At 38.6% G+C, this 13,432-nt stretch overlaps 1 pseudogene; it reads left to right on the forward strand.

Annotated features, from left to right (window-relative positions):
• Window positions 1–1,801: 1,801 nt before the first annotated feature.
• Window positions 1,802–4,602, forward strand: LOC133868189 (E3 ubiquitin-protein ligase UPL5-like; annotated as a pseudogene).
• The last annotated feature ends 8,830 nt before the right edge of the window (window positions 4,603–13,432 follow it).

Raw genomic sequence — 13,432 nt, forward strand, 5'->3', positions numbered from 1 at the left:
CAATTTCGCGGCAGGTTCGCAGCTCGGGATACGTAGAAAAGCATCCCTCCAAATCTTTAATGGTTTATCTAATGGCGTGGAGCTTACCCTTACCTGTAAATCAAAAGACAACAATCTTGGTGCCCACACACTCAAATACAATGAATACTTCCTGTTCAAATTTAGACCGAACTTTTTGGGGACTACGATATTCTTCTGCAGATTTCAGTGGAAGAATAACGACCACTCGGCTGAGGTCTACAACTTTGAGATCGATAATGACATATGCCGTCATTGCCTTATCAAAGTTACTGATGATCAGTGGTGTAAATATAGCTACGACACCAAGAAGTACGATGTATGTAAGAAGTGGTCCTAAATACATCGTTAGGCGCCCGTTGATGATTACAAGCCCTCACCTGCACTATTCATTTTTATTTTATTTTATATTTTTTAGTTTTAAACATGTCCACATAAGAGGGGAAGGAGAATTCGAACTAATAACCTCCGTTTCATGAAGCGTAATCACCAGCGGAATGAACTATCCTTTGGAGACCTATTCATTTTGTTATGTGCACTATGAAAGACAAGAGTCATTTCGATTTATCTTATAAATGAATAATAATAATAATAATAATTATTATTATTATTTTTGGCTTAATTGTTTCGAACTTCAATTGGGGGAACATGGGTAGAAAATTGATATTCGTAATTCACATTGTATGGGATGGAATATTATGGTTATATTGCTGCGGAATGGCAATAATTAGAAGCTAAATTTATATGATTATCATTAATTTTTGCATGGTTTGTAAATAAGGTTAGGTTTGGTGTGGGTTTAAATGAGTTCTCGAAATGTGTGAGGAATTGGCTTTATCCGTATTGGCTAATTGTTCAACATGATCATATTGAAGAACTTCAAATTTTCATGAAACTGTGGACCTTTTACTTGGAAATAGAAAACTCAAAGTTGTGCACTTGCTGTTGTCTTAGGAAAGCAGAAGTAATCACCAAACCTCTTTTCCAATGGGCGAAGAGATGCTAACCAGCTTAATTTCCTAAGACAATAGTAGGTGCACAACTTTGAGTTTTGCTTATATATGACTTTTGCTTGGTTGACGGGAAAATTATGGGAAAAAAGAAAAGAAAATCAAGAGAATTAAGGAAGAAGACTGTGTTTGTGTTATTGCTTGAGAGAGAGAGAGAAAGGGTTCGTTGTGTCCTCCATGTGAGTGTCAGATTCCCATTTTACCAGTAGGTTTATGCAAAAATTTGGAAAGGCAGCAATTATTAGTTAACCTTTGACCGGGTTGATATAAATAGCATTTGGTTTTTATTGATTTCTTGATATGTAGTCTCTCTATTGGAGTTGCAATTTATGATTTCCTTATTATATTGCCCAACTGCTCAAGGAAGTAGTCCAAATTGATAATATATGAATTCATTTTAGTTATACAACTAATGCTCTTCTTTCAAAAAAAAAAAAAACTAATGATATGTTTGTTTCAGCGTAAAACGATTTTTAGAAAATGATTTCGCTATTTTTTAGTGTTTGGTAGGGGCAAAAATATTGGCCAACCGAAAAATAATTTCCGTTTGACAAAAAATACTTAATAAATTTCGGAAAATGATTTACTCTTTTTAAAAGCGTAAATCATTTTTCGTAGATGGTAGATGCAGTCGACTCTCTTTTAAATAACGCAATCGACCTTTATGTTTACTATCGCTAGATTCCAACAAGCCAGATTCCGACACCGATTGGTACCGAAATCAGACAAATTAGGCCGGAATCCGGCAACCGTCGCCGAATTTCGGAGGTACCATGCCAGATTCTGGTCAGCCTGGCCGGAGCGGCTGGATCTCCGGCTATCTGGCCTGGATACTGGCCGAATTCGGCTGGGATCTGGCCAGAACGGCCGAATCCCTGGTCATCTGGCCGGGATCTTGGACGGATCCGGCCATTCTGGCCGAATCTCTGGCTAGTCCCGCCAAGATCCTCCCAAAACGGCAGGATCTCGGCCAGCTGGCTAGAATCTGGCCAAGACGGTTGGCTTCCGGTCAACTGGCTAGGATCCCTCCGTTTTGTGCCAGATTCCAGCAAAGGTCACCTGAATCCGGTACAAATGGCCTGATTCCAGTTATGTTTGCCGGAATTTGTATGTGCCAAATATAAAAAAAATAAAATAATAATAAAATAAAATAAAATATATATATATTATTTTTTATTTTGTGAATAAAATTTAATTTTAAAAAAAATTAATATGATTAAATTAAAATATAAAAATTATTTGTAATTTCTCGTGTGCGCCAAACACCAAAAGAATAATTTCGACGAAAAAATATTTTTTTTAAAAATGGCTTCCCTAAAAATATTTTTCTGGAACTAATTTGGGACCGTCTAGAGAAGATCTGTGAAGATTGAGAAGCAGATGAAGGAGAAATGATAGACAGGGACATAATATTAAAATAATATATTATATAAACAAAAAATAAAAAAATCAGAAAGGATAAATAAAAAAAATATATAATATATTATTTTAATATTAAAAGATGGTCAATGGACGGTCAATCATTTCCCTCAAACCTCCACCGTAGATTGCGTCCCCCAGCGCACCGGCACCACCTCCACCACCACCACCACCATCAACGCGATCATCACTGCCGTCGATCAGCCGCCGCTCTCGTCGAAACGCAAACTGGACGACTTTGGTGACGACGAGAACAACGACGTTTTCTCCGAGTTTGTCCAGACCGAGTTGACTCAGTCCTCGTCGCGGTTACAGTTCTTCATAAGGATGATTTCCGAGGGGAAAACTACGGTAATCCAAGCCAACACGCACGACACCGTGCAATCGGTCCACGATCGAATCCAATTGCACACCGGGATTCTGGTGCACGAGCAGAGACTGATATACCGAGGAAGGCAGCTCCAGGAGGAGCAATCTCTCGGCGAGTGCAACATCCAAAACGACGCCGGACTGCAATTGGTTGGCCGTATGCGCAGCACAGAGCACCCCCACGCCTGGCAAGTCATCAACGAGATCGTTTCGGTGGTGTGCCGCCTCTGCCGAGGCGAACCGTTCCCTACAGCTGCGAAATACATCAACGTCAGGATGCTTTATATTTATTGTGCACCTATAGTTTTAGAGTTTTGTAAGTTGCTTAGAAGAGCTGCAAATGAGGATCCTTTATATTTATCGTGTCGGAGTACACTTCGGTCGTTGTTGGAATCGATTGCGTCCCCGAAGAGCACTAAGGGAGTGATTGTGATGCAGGAGATTTTCCCGTTTGTTAGTGAACTGGCCAGTAATTTGTCTAGGGACTTAGGTTTGAGTATGGGATCACCCACAGGCATGGGGCCGCAGTCGGGTGATGTTAGCGATTTTGCTGCTTTCTTGCTCCCTCTGCGGACTGCAATCACAGAACTATTGGGTCCGAATCCCGTGTCGGCGGGTGGTACAGAGCCTAAGCATCCATCGTATGGGGAAGAGATTGAGTTTCTTCATCTTTTGTTTATTGATTTGTTGAAGAGAATGGGGGAATGCCTCCACAAGATGGAGGAGTGCTTGGCTGTAAAACACGAGGAGGAAGGTGAGAATATTTATTCTGGATGGTCTCAATATCTTGCCATATTGAAGGAGCTGCATAGCATTTCCAAAATTTATCAGGGCGCTGAAGATGAATTTTGCACAGTTTTGAGGCTAGGAAAGTCTTCGCTATGTGCTCTGATTGTCAGATATGCAAAGCGAACTGATGATCTCTTGAGCGAAAGGATGTGACTGATTTTGAATCTAGGAGGCATTTGGCGATGATGATGTTTCCATAGGTAAAAGAAGACCATGAGGAGCTGCATGAGATGCTCATTGACAGGTCTCAATTGCTGGCAGAATCGTTTGAGTATATAGCACGGGCAGATGCTGAGTCTCTACATGCTGGTCTCTTTATGGAATTCAAAAACGAGGAAGCTACAGGTCCAGGTGTATTGCGGGAGTGGTTTTTGTTTTGGTATGCCAAGCTATATTTAATCCACAGAACCCGCTCTTTGTGGCCTGCCCAAATGATCGTTGAAGGTTTTATACGAGTCCAGGTAAGCTTCAGTTGGCTTTTAATAGATTGTGTAATTGTTGAAAGATGATATGGGCATAGACTGAAGAATTTGGCATTTAAAAATGAAGATTTGTACACTCCTCCATGCTATGGCTGTGGAGGTGGGGCCGCCGCCTACCTTGGTTTTCTAAGGAAAGTATCCCAATTATTTTTTATGGGCCTGCTGAATCTGAAGTGGGATTGGTTGATTTCTTAGAACGGTGTAGTTTACTTAAAGTTTTTAAACAGATACTGGTCTATCAAATAGAGTAGTATGTCTTTTTACTAGGGTGTTGTATCTATAAGAGAATTTTTAATCCGTTATGATGTTGTATAATCCCATAGAGCCACATAAAATCATAGTCATACTTATTTGTTAATCTTCATCTAGCTCAGTGGCGTTTGTTAGGAGCAAAGTGTGTTTGACATATATGGTTAATTTATGGGGAAGTTGGAATTACGACTGGTACTGCAGCCAGAAGACTAATTATGGGCATGTTTTTTATTATAAGTTGAATCTTTTTGTGTTCATTTTCATTTGCTTAAGTTCTATGTATGATTAGAATCATATGGAGAATGGAGATTATATAAACGTGAGTCTTGTGGAAGTCCTTTGTTTGTAGTGCTAGGTGCTATGGTTTTTTTATGTTGACAAAGGATTGAAAGATGATAGTGACGACTATTAGAGAGGTTCTTAGTAGATAGTGGTTATGATATGTTCTAGTTCTACGAGTTAATGTAAACTTGGGGTAGATGATACTTTATTGATACACAAAAGCAATGCATCAATGTCACGATTTAAGAAAAGTGTTGGTTAAATTTGCATTATTATCTTAAAAGAACTAGTCAAAGTTATAATTAGAGCTCTGCAGAGTCACTTATATAGCTTAGTCGCATCTAATAAGGAACTAATGTGGGATGTAGCGCCCATATAGGGTGAGTTTATTCTTTGCAACTTGTGTGTGCATATGCTTATATTTGTAGTGCTGCATAATAATGCAAGTTAGAACCTAAATATATGATTATCATTGATTCTTGCATGGTTTACAATATGAAGTTAGAGTTCGATGAGATGAATAATAATCACAATTTTTACAATATGAAGTTAGAGTTCTATATACAACATTTTTACATACCTTCTTAAGGTCATGTCGTTGAGTAGGAGGTTCCGTTGTTGAGGCTATTCGCAGTTGAAGTAGGTCATGATTGATGAGGTTGAGAAGTACTTCTAGAAAATCTTGTGACATATTTGAGCAACATATACATTTAAGGACACAGGACTGATATGAAATTCATTGCTATCACAGCTTTTTTCTTGTCGTGCTCAAATTATCTTTTACACAGAGGTCTGCAAGGAAGTTTTTTCTTAACCATATTTGCAGTAACTTCTTTTTGTTGGGTTTAGTTGGTTGTGTTAGATTGGCTCCTTAATAAGAGGTTAACTATATGATGGACTTGATGAATGTGTTGTGGTTTGCTATAGCCTGGAAATGGTAGATCACCTTGGAACCATTGTTCTTTGCCTATCAGATCTGAGCTTCTTGTTATGCCTGAACGACATGACTTGGGACCTTCAGTTCATCCAATGTTGATGGTGAAAATTGTGAAGAATGACTACCTGAACCTTTTTTTATTTTTTAATTATTTGGAAATTGACTTTTTAAAGATTGAAAATATTAAGGTGGTACCTTAGGCTAATGGCCATTGGCGCCAAATGGCATCTCCACCCCCATAACAATGGGGGTGGTGGGTGCAATCATGGGATTATGTCCCGTGGGTGTGTTAGGTTCTTATCAATAAAAAAAAGGGGTCAAAATATGTGATTGAAGTTTTAAAGAGGCTTTAGTGGCACCCTTATGTTGTTTTATTGTTGCTACTAAGGCTCCATTTGTTTCGGCATAAAATGTTTTCCGTATTTTTTTGTGTTTGGTGCAACTGAAAATGATGATCAATAATTAATGTAGCCTAACTCACGTGCTTACCATTAGATAATTAAGCGTTTATGTGCCTGATAACTAGGGGTGTGCACGGGGCGGGGCGGGGCGGATTTCCGCCATTTTTGCTCCCGCCCTACAACCATACGGGTGTAGAAAATCTCACCCGCAACCGCAAATTTGTTCACTGTATCCACAAGGTCGCGGGGGGCGTGGTGCGGGTTTTGCGACTTTTGCAAATTTAGAGTAGATCTACTCATATCAGTGTAGATATGATGGGGTGGGCTTGAAGAGAAATGAAGAAAAAAGTGAGGGGTGACTGCTTTATTTCGTGGGTGTCTGCTTTCTCGACGTTGTCGCCATCAATTTGCGCGAGGAAAATGCCTTTCTTGGTTCCTAAAAATGAGTACCTTACTAGAGGAGAAGTCAAATACCTAAAGAGAAGACTCTGGTGAGGGGAAGAAGAGGGGGGAAAAAACTAGAAAGAAGGAAGAGAGGGGGCGGAAGAGAGGGGAAGAATTGAAGAGTGAAAAAGCTTCAAGAAAAGAGAGCGGCGTAGAGAGGGGAGTGTCAGGGTTCTTTTTGTTCTTAATTTGGGGGTGCGGGGCGGGGCAGGCATTCGGGGTTTTTTAAAACCCCAATCCGCAACCCAACCCGCCCCAAAATTCAACCCGTGTCCGCAAAAAAACACCTAATATCTGGTGTATGCGAGGCGGGGATGCAGGGCAGGGCGTTTGTGCATTTTTTAATAGCAAAAAAGTCAAATAAGTATTTTTAGAGTTTTTTTACCAAACAGACATTTTTATTGTGCACAATTTTCTGTGTTCAAAGTACTTTTTAAGTTTCTTAACGCAATCTCAAACATGTCCTTAGCTCCCCTTCTGACTCTTTCTTTCCTTGGAAGAGCAATGGAAAAATGAGACTCCTTCGAGAGTAGCGTTCTTTGTGTAGACAACAGCATGAAAGAAGATTTTGATTATGGATAACTTGAGAGGCATGTCATATTGATGGATTGGTTCTACACGTGCAAGAAGGGCGGGAAATCTATTAATCATTTGCTTCTCCACTATGAAGTGGCTAGAGATTTGTGGGTTTCAGTTTTCTGTCTTTTTGCGATAGAGTGGGTCATGCCCTAAAAGGGTGGCAGAGTTTTTGGTTGGTTGGAGTTATTAGTTTGGCAGCCACTGCAAAATGGAAGTCTGGAAGATGGTTCCCTTGTGCTTAATGTGACATATTTGAAGAGAAAGCAATGCTTGAAATTGGAGATTGTGAGAAGACGATGATAGAGTTAATAGCTATTATATTTAAATTTATTTATATTTGGATGACTTTTCTCACTTAATAATTTTTTAGATTTTTTGAATTTGTATTCTTTTTTCTTTTTGCTAATTGGTTGTCTTTGTTATATACACCTTGTACTTTTTTTCTTTTCTTTTTTTCTCTCTCTCTCTTAAGCAATATTGAGAAAGGGCTGGGGGCAGGGGGAATTACTACATGTGTATTTGGGTTGCACCCTGATGCACTTTCTAAAAAATAAATGCAATTTTGTTATGATAATTAAATCTTCTCATGCTTTGCCTTTTTTTTTTTTCTTTTTTTTCTTTTTTTTTTCTTTTCTTTTGGGTCGTTACAAATAGTATCAGAGCCACTTACTAACGCAAATCATGTGGTACTGGAGCACTACATGACGGGACACTAATAAGGACGTTAAGAGTTTAAGATGAGGAGTTTGTAACACTCCAGTCCCATATAGGAACGATATGAAGTAATCCACATAAAGTGAGTGATTTATCAAGATAGTCGATACTGACTCATTAGTGTTAAGTCTCACATTGCTTAGTTACTATGTGAAATTGAGGTTTATAAAGAATTTTAGAGAAACATCAAATTGACTAGTTCTTTTGGAATGAAAGCGTAGATGTAGCTGACGCTTTTTTCTAGATAGTTACAAATGGTATCAGAGCCACCTAGTAACACAAGTCATATAGTACTAGAGCACAACATGACATAGCACTGACAAACAATGATGTCAAGAATTTAAGAGAGGGGGAGTTTGTAACACACCAATCCAATATAGGAAGGATATGGAGGAAGCCCACATAGAGTGAGTGATTTATAAGATAGTCAATCATGAATGTTAAGTCCCACATTACTTAATTAATATATGAAACTGAGATTTATAAGGAATTCTAGAGAAGTTTTAAATTAACTAGTTTTTTTAAGATGACAGCACAGATGTGACTAACGCTTTTTTTTGGGTCGTTACATCAGTCATCTCATGAAACTCTTTTTTTTTTCTTTTTTTTTTTAAACAAGTGCACTAACACAAAACATGCATTTTAATTTATTATTAATTTTTAGTTATTAGATATTGATGTTATTCAGACCAAAATGTTTCCACATTTATTCAAGTTTTAAATTGACACTAATCTCTTCTCATGCCCTTTGAGAGAACAAGTTAGCAAATCTAGCCCTAACTGGCTGGGAGTGTTAAAACCAAGGTCTATCATAAGCACAAACTTTTGCGTTGCTTCAACCGAGTTTTGTAATAGCAAATATTCTCTTTTATATTTTTTCTTGACCGAGTCTTCCCCTTAATCCTCTCCAACTTCTTTAATATATATATATATATATTTTTCTTTCTTCTGTATATATGTTCTCATCCATATATAAAGCCCACATTAGATGAACATCTAATTAAAGCAATCTAAAGAAACAGATTGCAACAGAAACGCTTAAGATAACATATTTATTATTGGGATAAGTATTAAATTAGCAAATGTAAATATAATCCAACCGAACAATACCCTTTTTTTGGTTAAGTAAACTATCACATTTCCTTCAAAAAGGATACGTTGATGACTCAACTTCTTTTTTTACTTCATCTTCAACCCATATATATATATATATATAGTAGTGCGTGGAAACCACGTACGTCGAAGTCATTCAATTTCTCTTAGAAAGCCGTCAACAGGATGTAGCTAGAAAACAGGTTGCAGTTCAATTTACCACATGGTGAGCACAAAAATTTGTACTTTGATTGATTTTACGAGCTGCCCAACTACTAGAAGGTAGAATTGTGGAATGAATAACAGAAATAGTGGAAGCAATTCTTCAATCTTGAGTAATGGCGGGCAATTGAAGAGCTTGTGTAACCATAAGCAAATCACATTCCAAAATAAAGTTGAATAAGCAAAAAAAAAATCGTCAATCGAACTGCAAAGAGAATCTTTTACAAATTTATTATTAGATTTGTGCGACTCCCACAAATCTAATGATAGATTCTTCCGTCTACGTACGGAAATTGAAAAAAAAAGAAATAAAATAAATAAAAAGGTAGGAGAATGAATTTAATCTATTCTCTTTGAAAAAAGAATAAAAACAAACAAACAAACAAACAAACTTTTCAACTCCTAAACAACTACCGGCCCATGGACTCAGATGTATGACTTCCTGAGCCCAAATATGATGAAAGCCCTTGGCCCATGTAAGACCTCAAGCACTGAAGTGCCCTCTCTCGTCTCTCCATCCCTAACTGCAGAACCCACCGACTGAAGCCAAAACTCGAAACACAAGTTACAGCCCAATGAATCTACAAGCATCATATTCGAAATCCAAGCCGCAAAAAGAGACGAAAAAAAGCATTTCTAGTAGCTTCATCAAATTTTACTCATCAAAGTAGTTAAAAATCATTTTTCTCTATTTTGGTGAGCCACTTTTTTTATCTCAGCAGCCTCACCATTTTAACTATTTATTATCACTATTCTATTTAAATAATTTTTTCTTTTTTCATATTTCTTATTCTTTCTCTATTTAATCTTTTTTTACAAAGAATCCTTCGTATCCATGAAATAAGGACATTATCATGTGAGAGAGATGGAAAATGGGAGAAGAAAATGAGAGAAAAAAAGAAAAAAGTGTGCTGATCATGCATGTGAAAGAGAAATGTGAAACAAAATTTGGTGAGTGAGTTGGTGAGTGAATATCACTCATCAAAATTGGTGAGTAATTTCACTCATCAAAACTTTTTGGTTAAAATGGTGATGCTGCTGGGAAAAGCTATTTTGATGAGGCTACTAGGAATGGTCAGATTGGATATTTGATGGTGGTATTTGTAATGAAATAATAATAAAAGACAATAAAACTAATAGTTTTGACACTTCGAGGGGTTAAATTCTCATTTTCACTCTAACGTGCAGTTAAGAGATGAACCTTTGGATAATTTTTGAGGGAAAATGATACTTACACATCACCCTTACAGGAAATGATAGACAGGGGACTGTCCATTTTTTAATATTAAAATAATATATATATTTTTTTTTCATTTATCCTTTCTAATTTTTTCATTTTTTGTTTATATAATATATTATTTTAATATTAAAAGATGGACAGGGGACGGACAACCGCCCCTTGTCTATCATTTCTCCACCCTTACAACAACTACACTCACATAAGACATATTGAGGTGGGGTGTGTCTTGTATGAGTGTAGTTGTTAATGCACAAGAAGTGTAAATATAATTTCTCATTTTTTAGTTGCCGAATTAAATACAAGAGACAATATAAATTAACTAACTATCAACTAACCCATTACTGCATTACATAATAACTGCTAAACTACCCACTAAAATCTGGCCCACTACTCAGCCCCGTCTACCACTACCCTTCAGCTAGAAAGCAGTAACATAATATTCATTAGCTACTTCAAGTCTCCCACACGTTCACTTCAAGTCTCCCACCTCCACTTCACATATTCTCCACACACATCTTCCACATATAGCTCATGACAACTATGCCCATAACATACTCCCATTCTTCAGAAGACCTTGCCCACAAGGTCTGAAATTTAAGATTTGCAAATGAGTACTTTTGCAAACCAAAATTGTCAAACATCAGCATTCCAAGATAATCACCACTGAAGTAATAATCTATCATGGACTGAGAACCCAACTACTTGAGAACTGGACTACAACTTGCATTTAACCATGTAAATTCTTCTATGTTCTGAACTTGGATTGTGGCTTTGCCTGGTGGATTTACCAGAAACAACATCCTCATTGCCGCATAATTGAGCCTGTCTGTAGCAATGTGACACACATGCTTCGAAGGGTGCTTACCGTGTGTAACAGTTGAGTTTACAACAACTGCTGCTGCCAATACGTTAGCATAGTGGTACAACTGGGAGTCTTCTATCAACACTGATGGTATAAAGGCAGCATGGATGTACAACAGTGGTACCTTCCCCATATCCTTGATTACTGTCCAATGATACCATGATGCAGATTCCCAGGGAAATGGACAAAAGAGCCTCCTAGGGACTTCATTGGGGACCTTATTGAGTACTGCATAAGACAATGCTGACCACAACAAGACCATAAGGGGAACCCCATATGCTGCAACAAAATCACGGAACCATCCTGTGCCATATCCCTATGATCTTGCTCTTCTGTTTTTAAGGGCAGTGAAAAGTAGGCCAAAAGAGAAAATGATCGCCTTCAACAATTGTAAGATTCCTCTGTTGTCTATCTCTTCTTTTCCTGGTGTACGACTCCCCTTCCTTCCCCCAGTCTCAGGCCTCTTAGACCCCGGTTGCACCTCCTTCGCTGCAACTTCATCCTCTTTTTCCCGTATGCTAGCCTCTTCTTCCATCATCATAAAGAGTTTGGTCTCTCCAATCTGCGGGATTTTTTATTTTTTTTTCTGCACTGTGCAACAAGTTCTTCGCTTTGGACCACTGGATGTTCCTTGGTTGCAAATACTGGCTCTAGCTCTTGAGCTGTTTCCTTTTGAGTTTGGACTTGGTCTTTTCGTTCTTCAAGCACTTCTACACTTTCTTGGATCTTATCATACTTTTTTGAGTTTTGGTTTCTCCGTAGCACCTCCTCTTCGTGTAATAGTGTAAACCCAAATTCCGCTTGCAATGAGGTTGGCTTCAACACAGTGAGCAGTACTCTGATCTCCTCATTGAGTCCACTGATGAACGTATTAACGCAAAATTCATTAGTCAAATATTTGAGGATCCCAATGGATACTACCTGGAATAGTACCTCAAACTTTCTTTCTTTTTTTTTTTTTTTTTTTTTTTTTTTTTTTTTAACAAAGAAGCATGTGCTCCTTACATTTCTAAAAGCCCATAGGCATTACAGAGATAGAATGAGAGATACAAGACACCCCAACATTCAAAGTCAGACACAAATCTGACAAAACAGTTGTCTAAACAATACACAAATATTACATAAACAACCCTTAAGCTCCACCACTACAAATAAGTCCAGTAAGTATTTGTGCACTACAAAGACACTGTGAGACACACAGTCAATAAGAGAAAATATACAAACAGCACAGAAAAGACTCAAAACAACAGAGCCACCGTCGGGGAGGAATTCCGACGCCGGAGAGACAGCGCGTGGAGGCCACGCGCCATCCCCGGAGTAGTCCCTGCACGACTGACCACCAGAGAACACCGGACAGCACCGAACGCAGCCGGAAAAGCAGAATGTGGCCCACACGCGCGGCCCAAGGCGGAAACCCCCCTGACGAGTGCAAGCCATGCGCCGAGCAAGGAGGACCCACACGGCCGTGGTTGGTGGCGACTGGACCGGAAGAAGACTGGGAGGCCAGTGGAGGGGCGCGTATCGTGAAGAAACCGGCAACAAACTGTAGATCTGACTTGGAACGCCGGAGACACAAGAAGAAAAACTTCCCCAAAAGCCAACTCTTGATGAGCTTTTCTGCCATAACAACTAAGAAAAAACAAAGAAAACAAACTTAAGAAAAGCTCCATAGTCCCAGAGGACTAGGAGGAGATCAACTCCACTGGAGACAAACCAAGGAGAACAAAACTCCCCTGGAACAACCAGGAGAGAACAAAAGCCTCCATAGCCAGAAGGGTTAGGAGGAAAAAACACTAGGGAGGAGGGAGGCGTCACGCCTCCCCCTTCACTGTGAAACCGAGGCCTCTTCCCCTTTGAAGGAAAATTTCTCGAGAGCTTCTCTCTCTTCAGCAGAGAGAGAAGCTTTTTTGTACTGCAAAACGGACCTGGTCAACTCAGTACCTCAAACTGTGATAGATACTTCTCGACTGATGATGTTTGTTTAAGATCAATGAGAGCACTAACAGAATTATCAAAGACATTGTCTTCTCTGAACATAACCATTGCTTCTACTAACTTAGAAATTCGTGTGCCTTTCGCCATTCTCGCAGGAACGCGATTCTGATACCACTTGTTATGAGCCTGAATATTTGATGGTGAGATTTGTAATGAAATAATAATAAAAGACAATAAAAGTAAATGTTAAATAGTCCAATGGTCCCTGAGTTTTTGAAACTTTATTTTTTAGTCCCTAAGTTTCAATTTGTATCACAGATGATATATCAATTTATGGAAACGACCAAATTAGTTCGGTTAACTTCTCCGTCCAAAAACTAACAGC

Source organism: Alnus glutinosa, chromosome 5 (assembly GCF_958979055.1).
Source record: "Alnus glutinosa chromosome 5, dhAlnGlut1.1, whole genome shotgun sequence".
In the NCBI taxonomy this organism is placed as follows: Eukaryota; Viridiplantae; Streptophyta; class Magnoliopsida; order Fagales; family Betulaceae; genus Alnus; species Alnus glutinosa.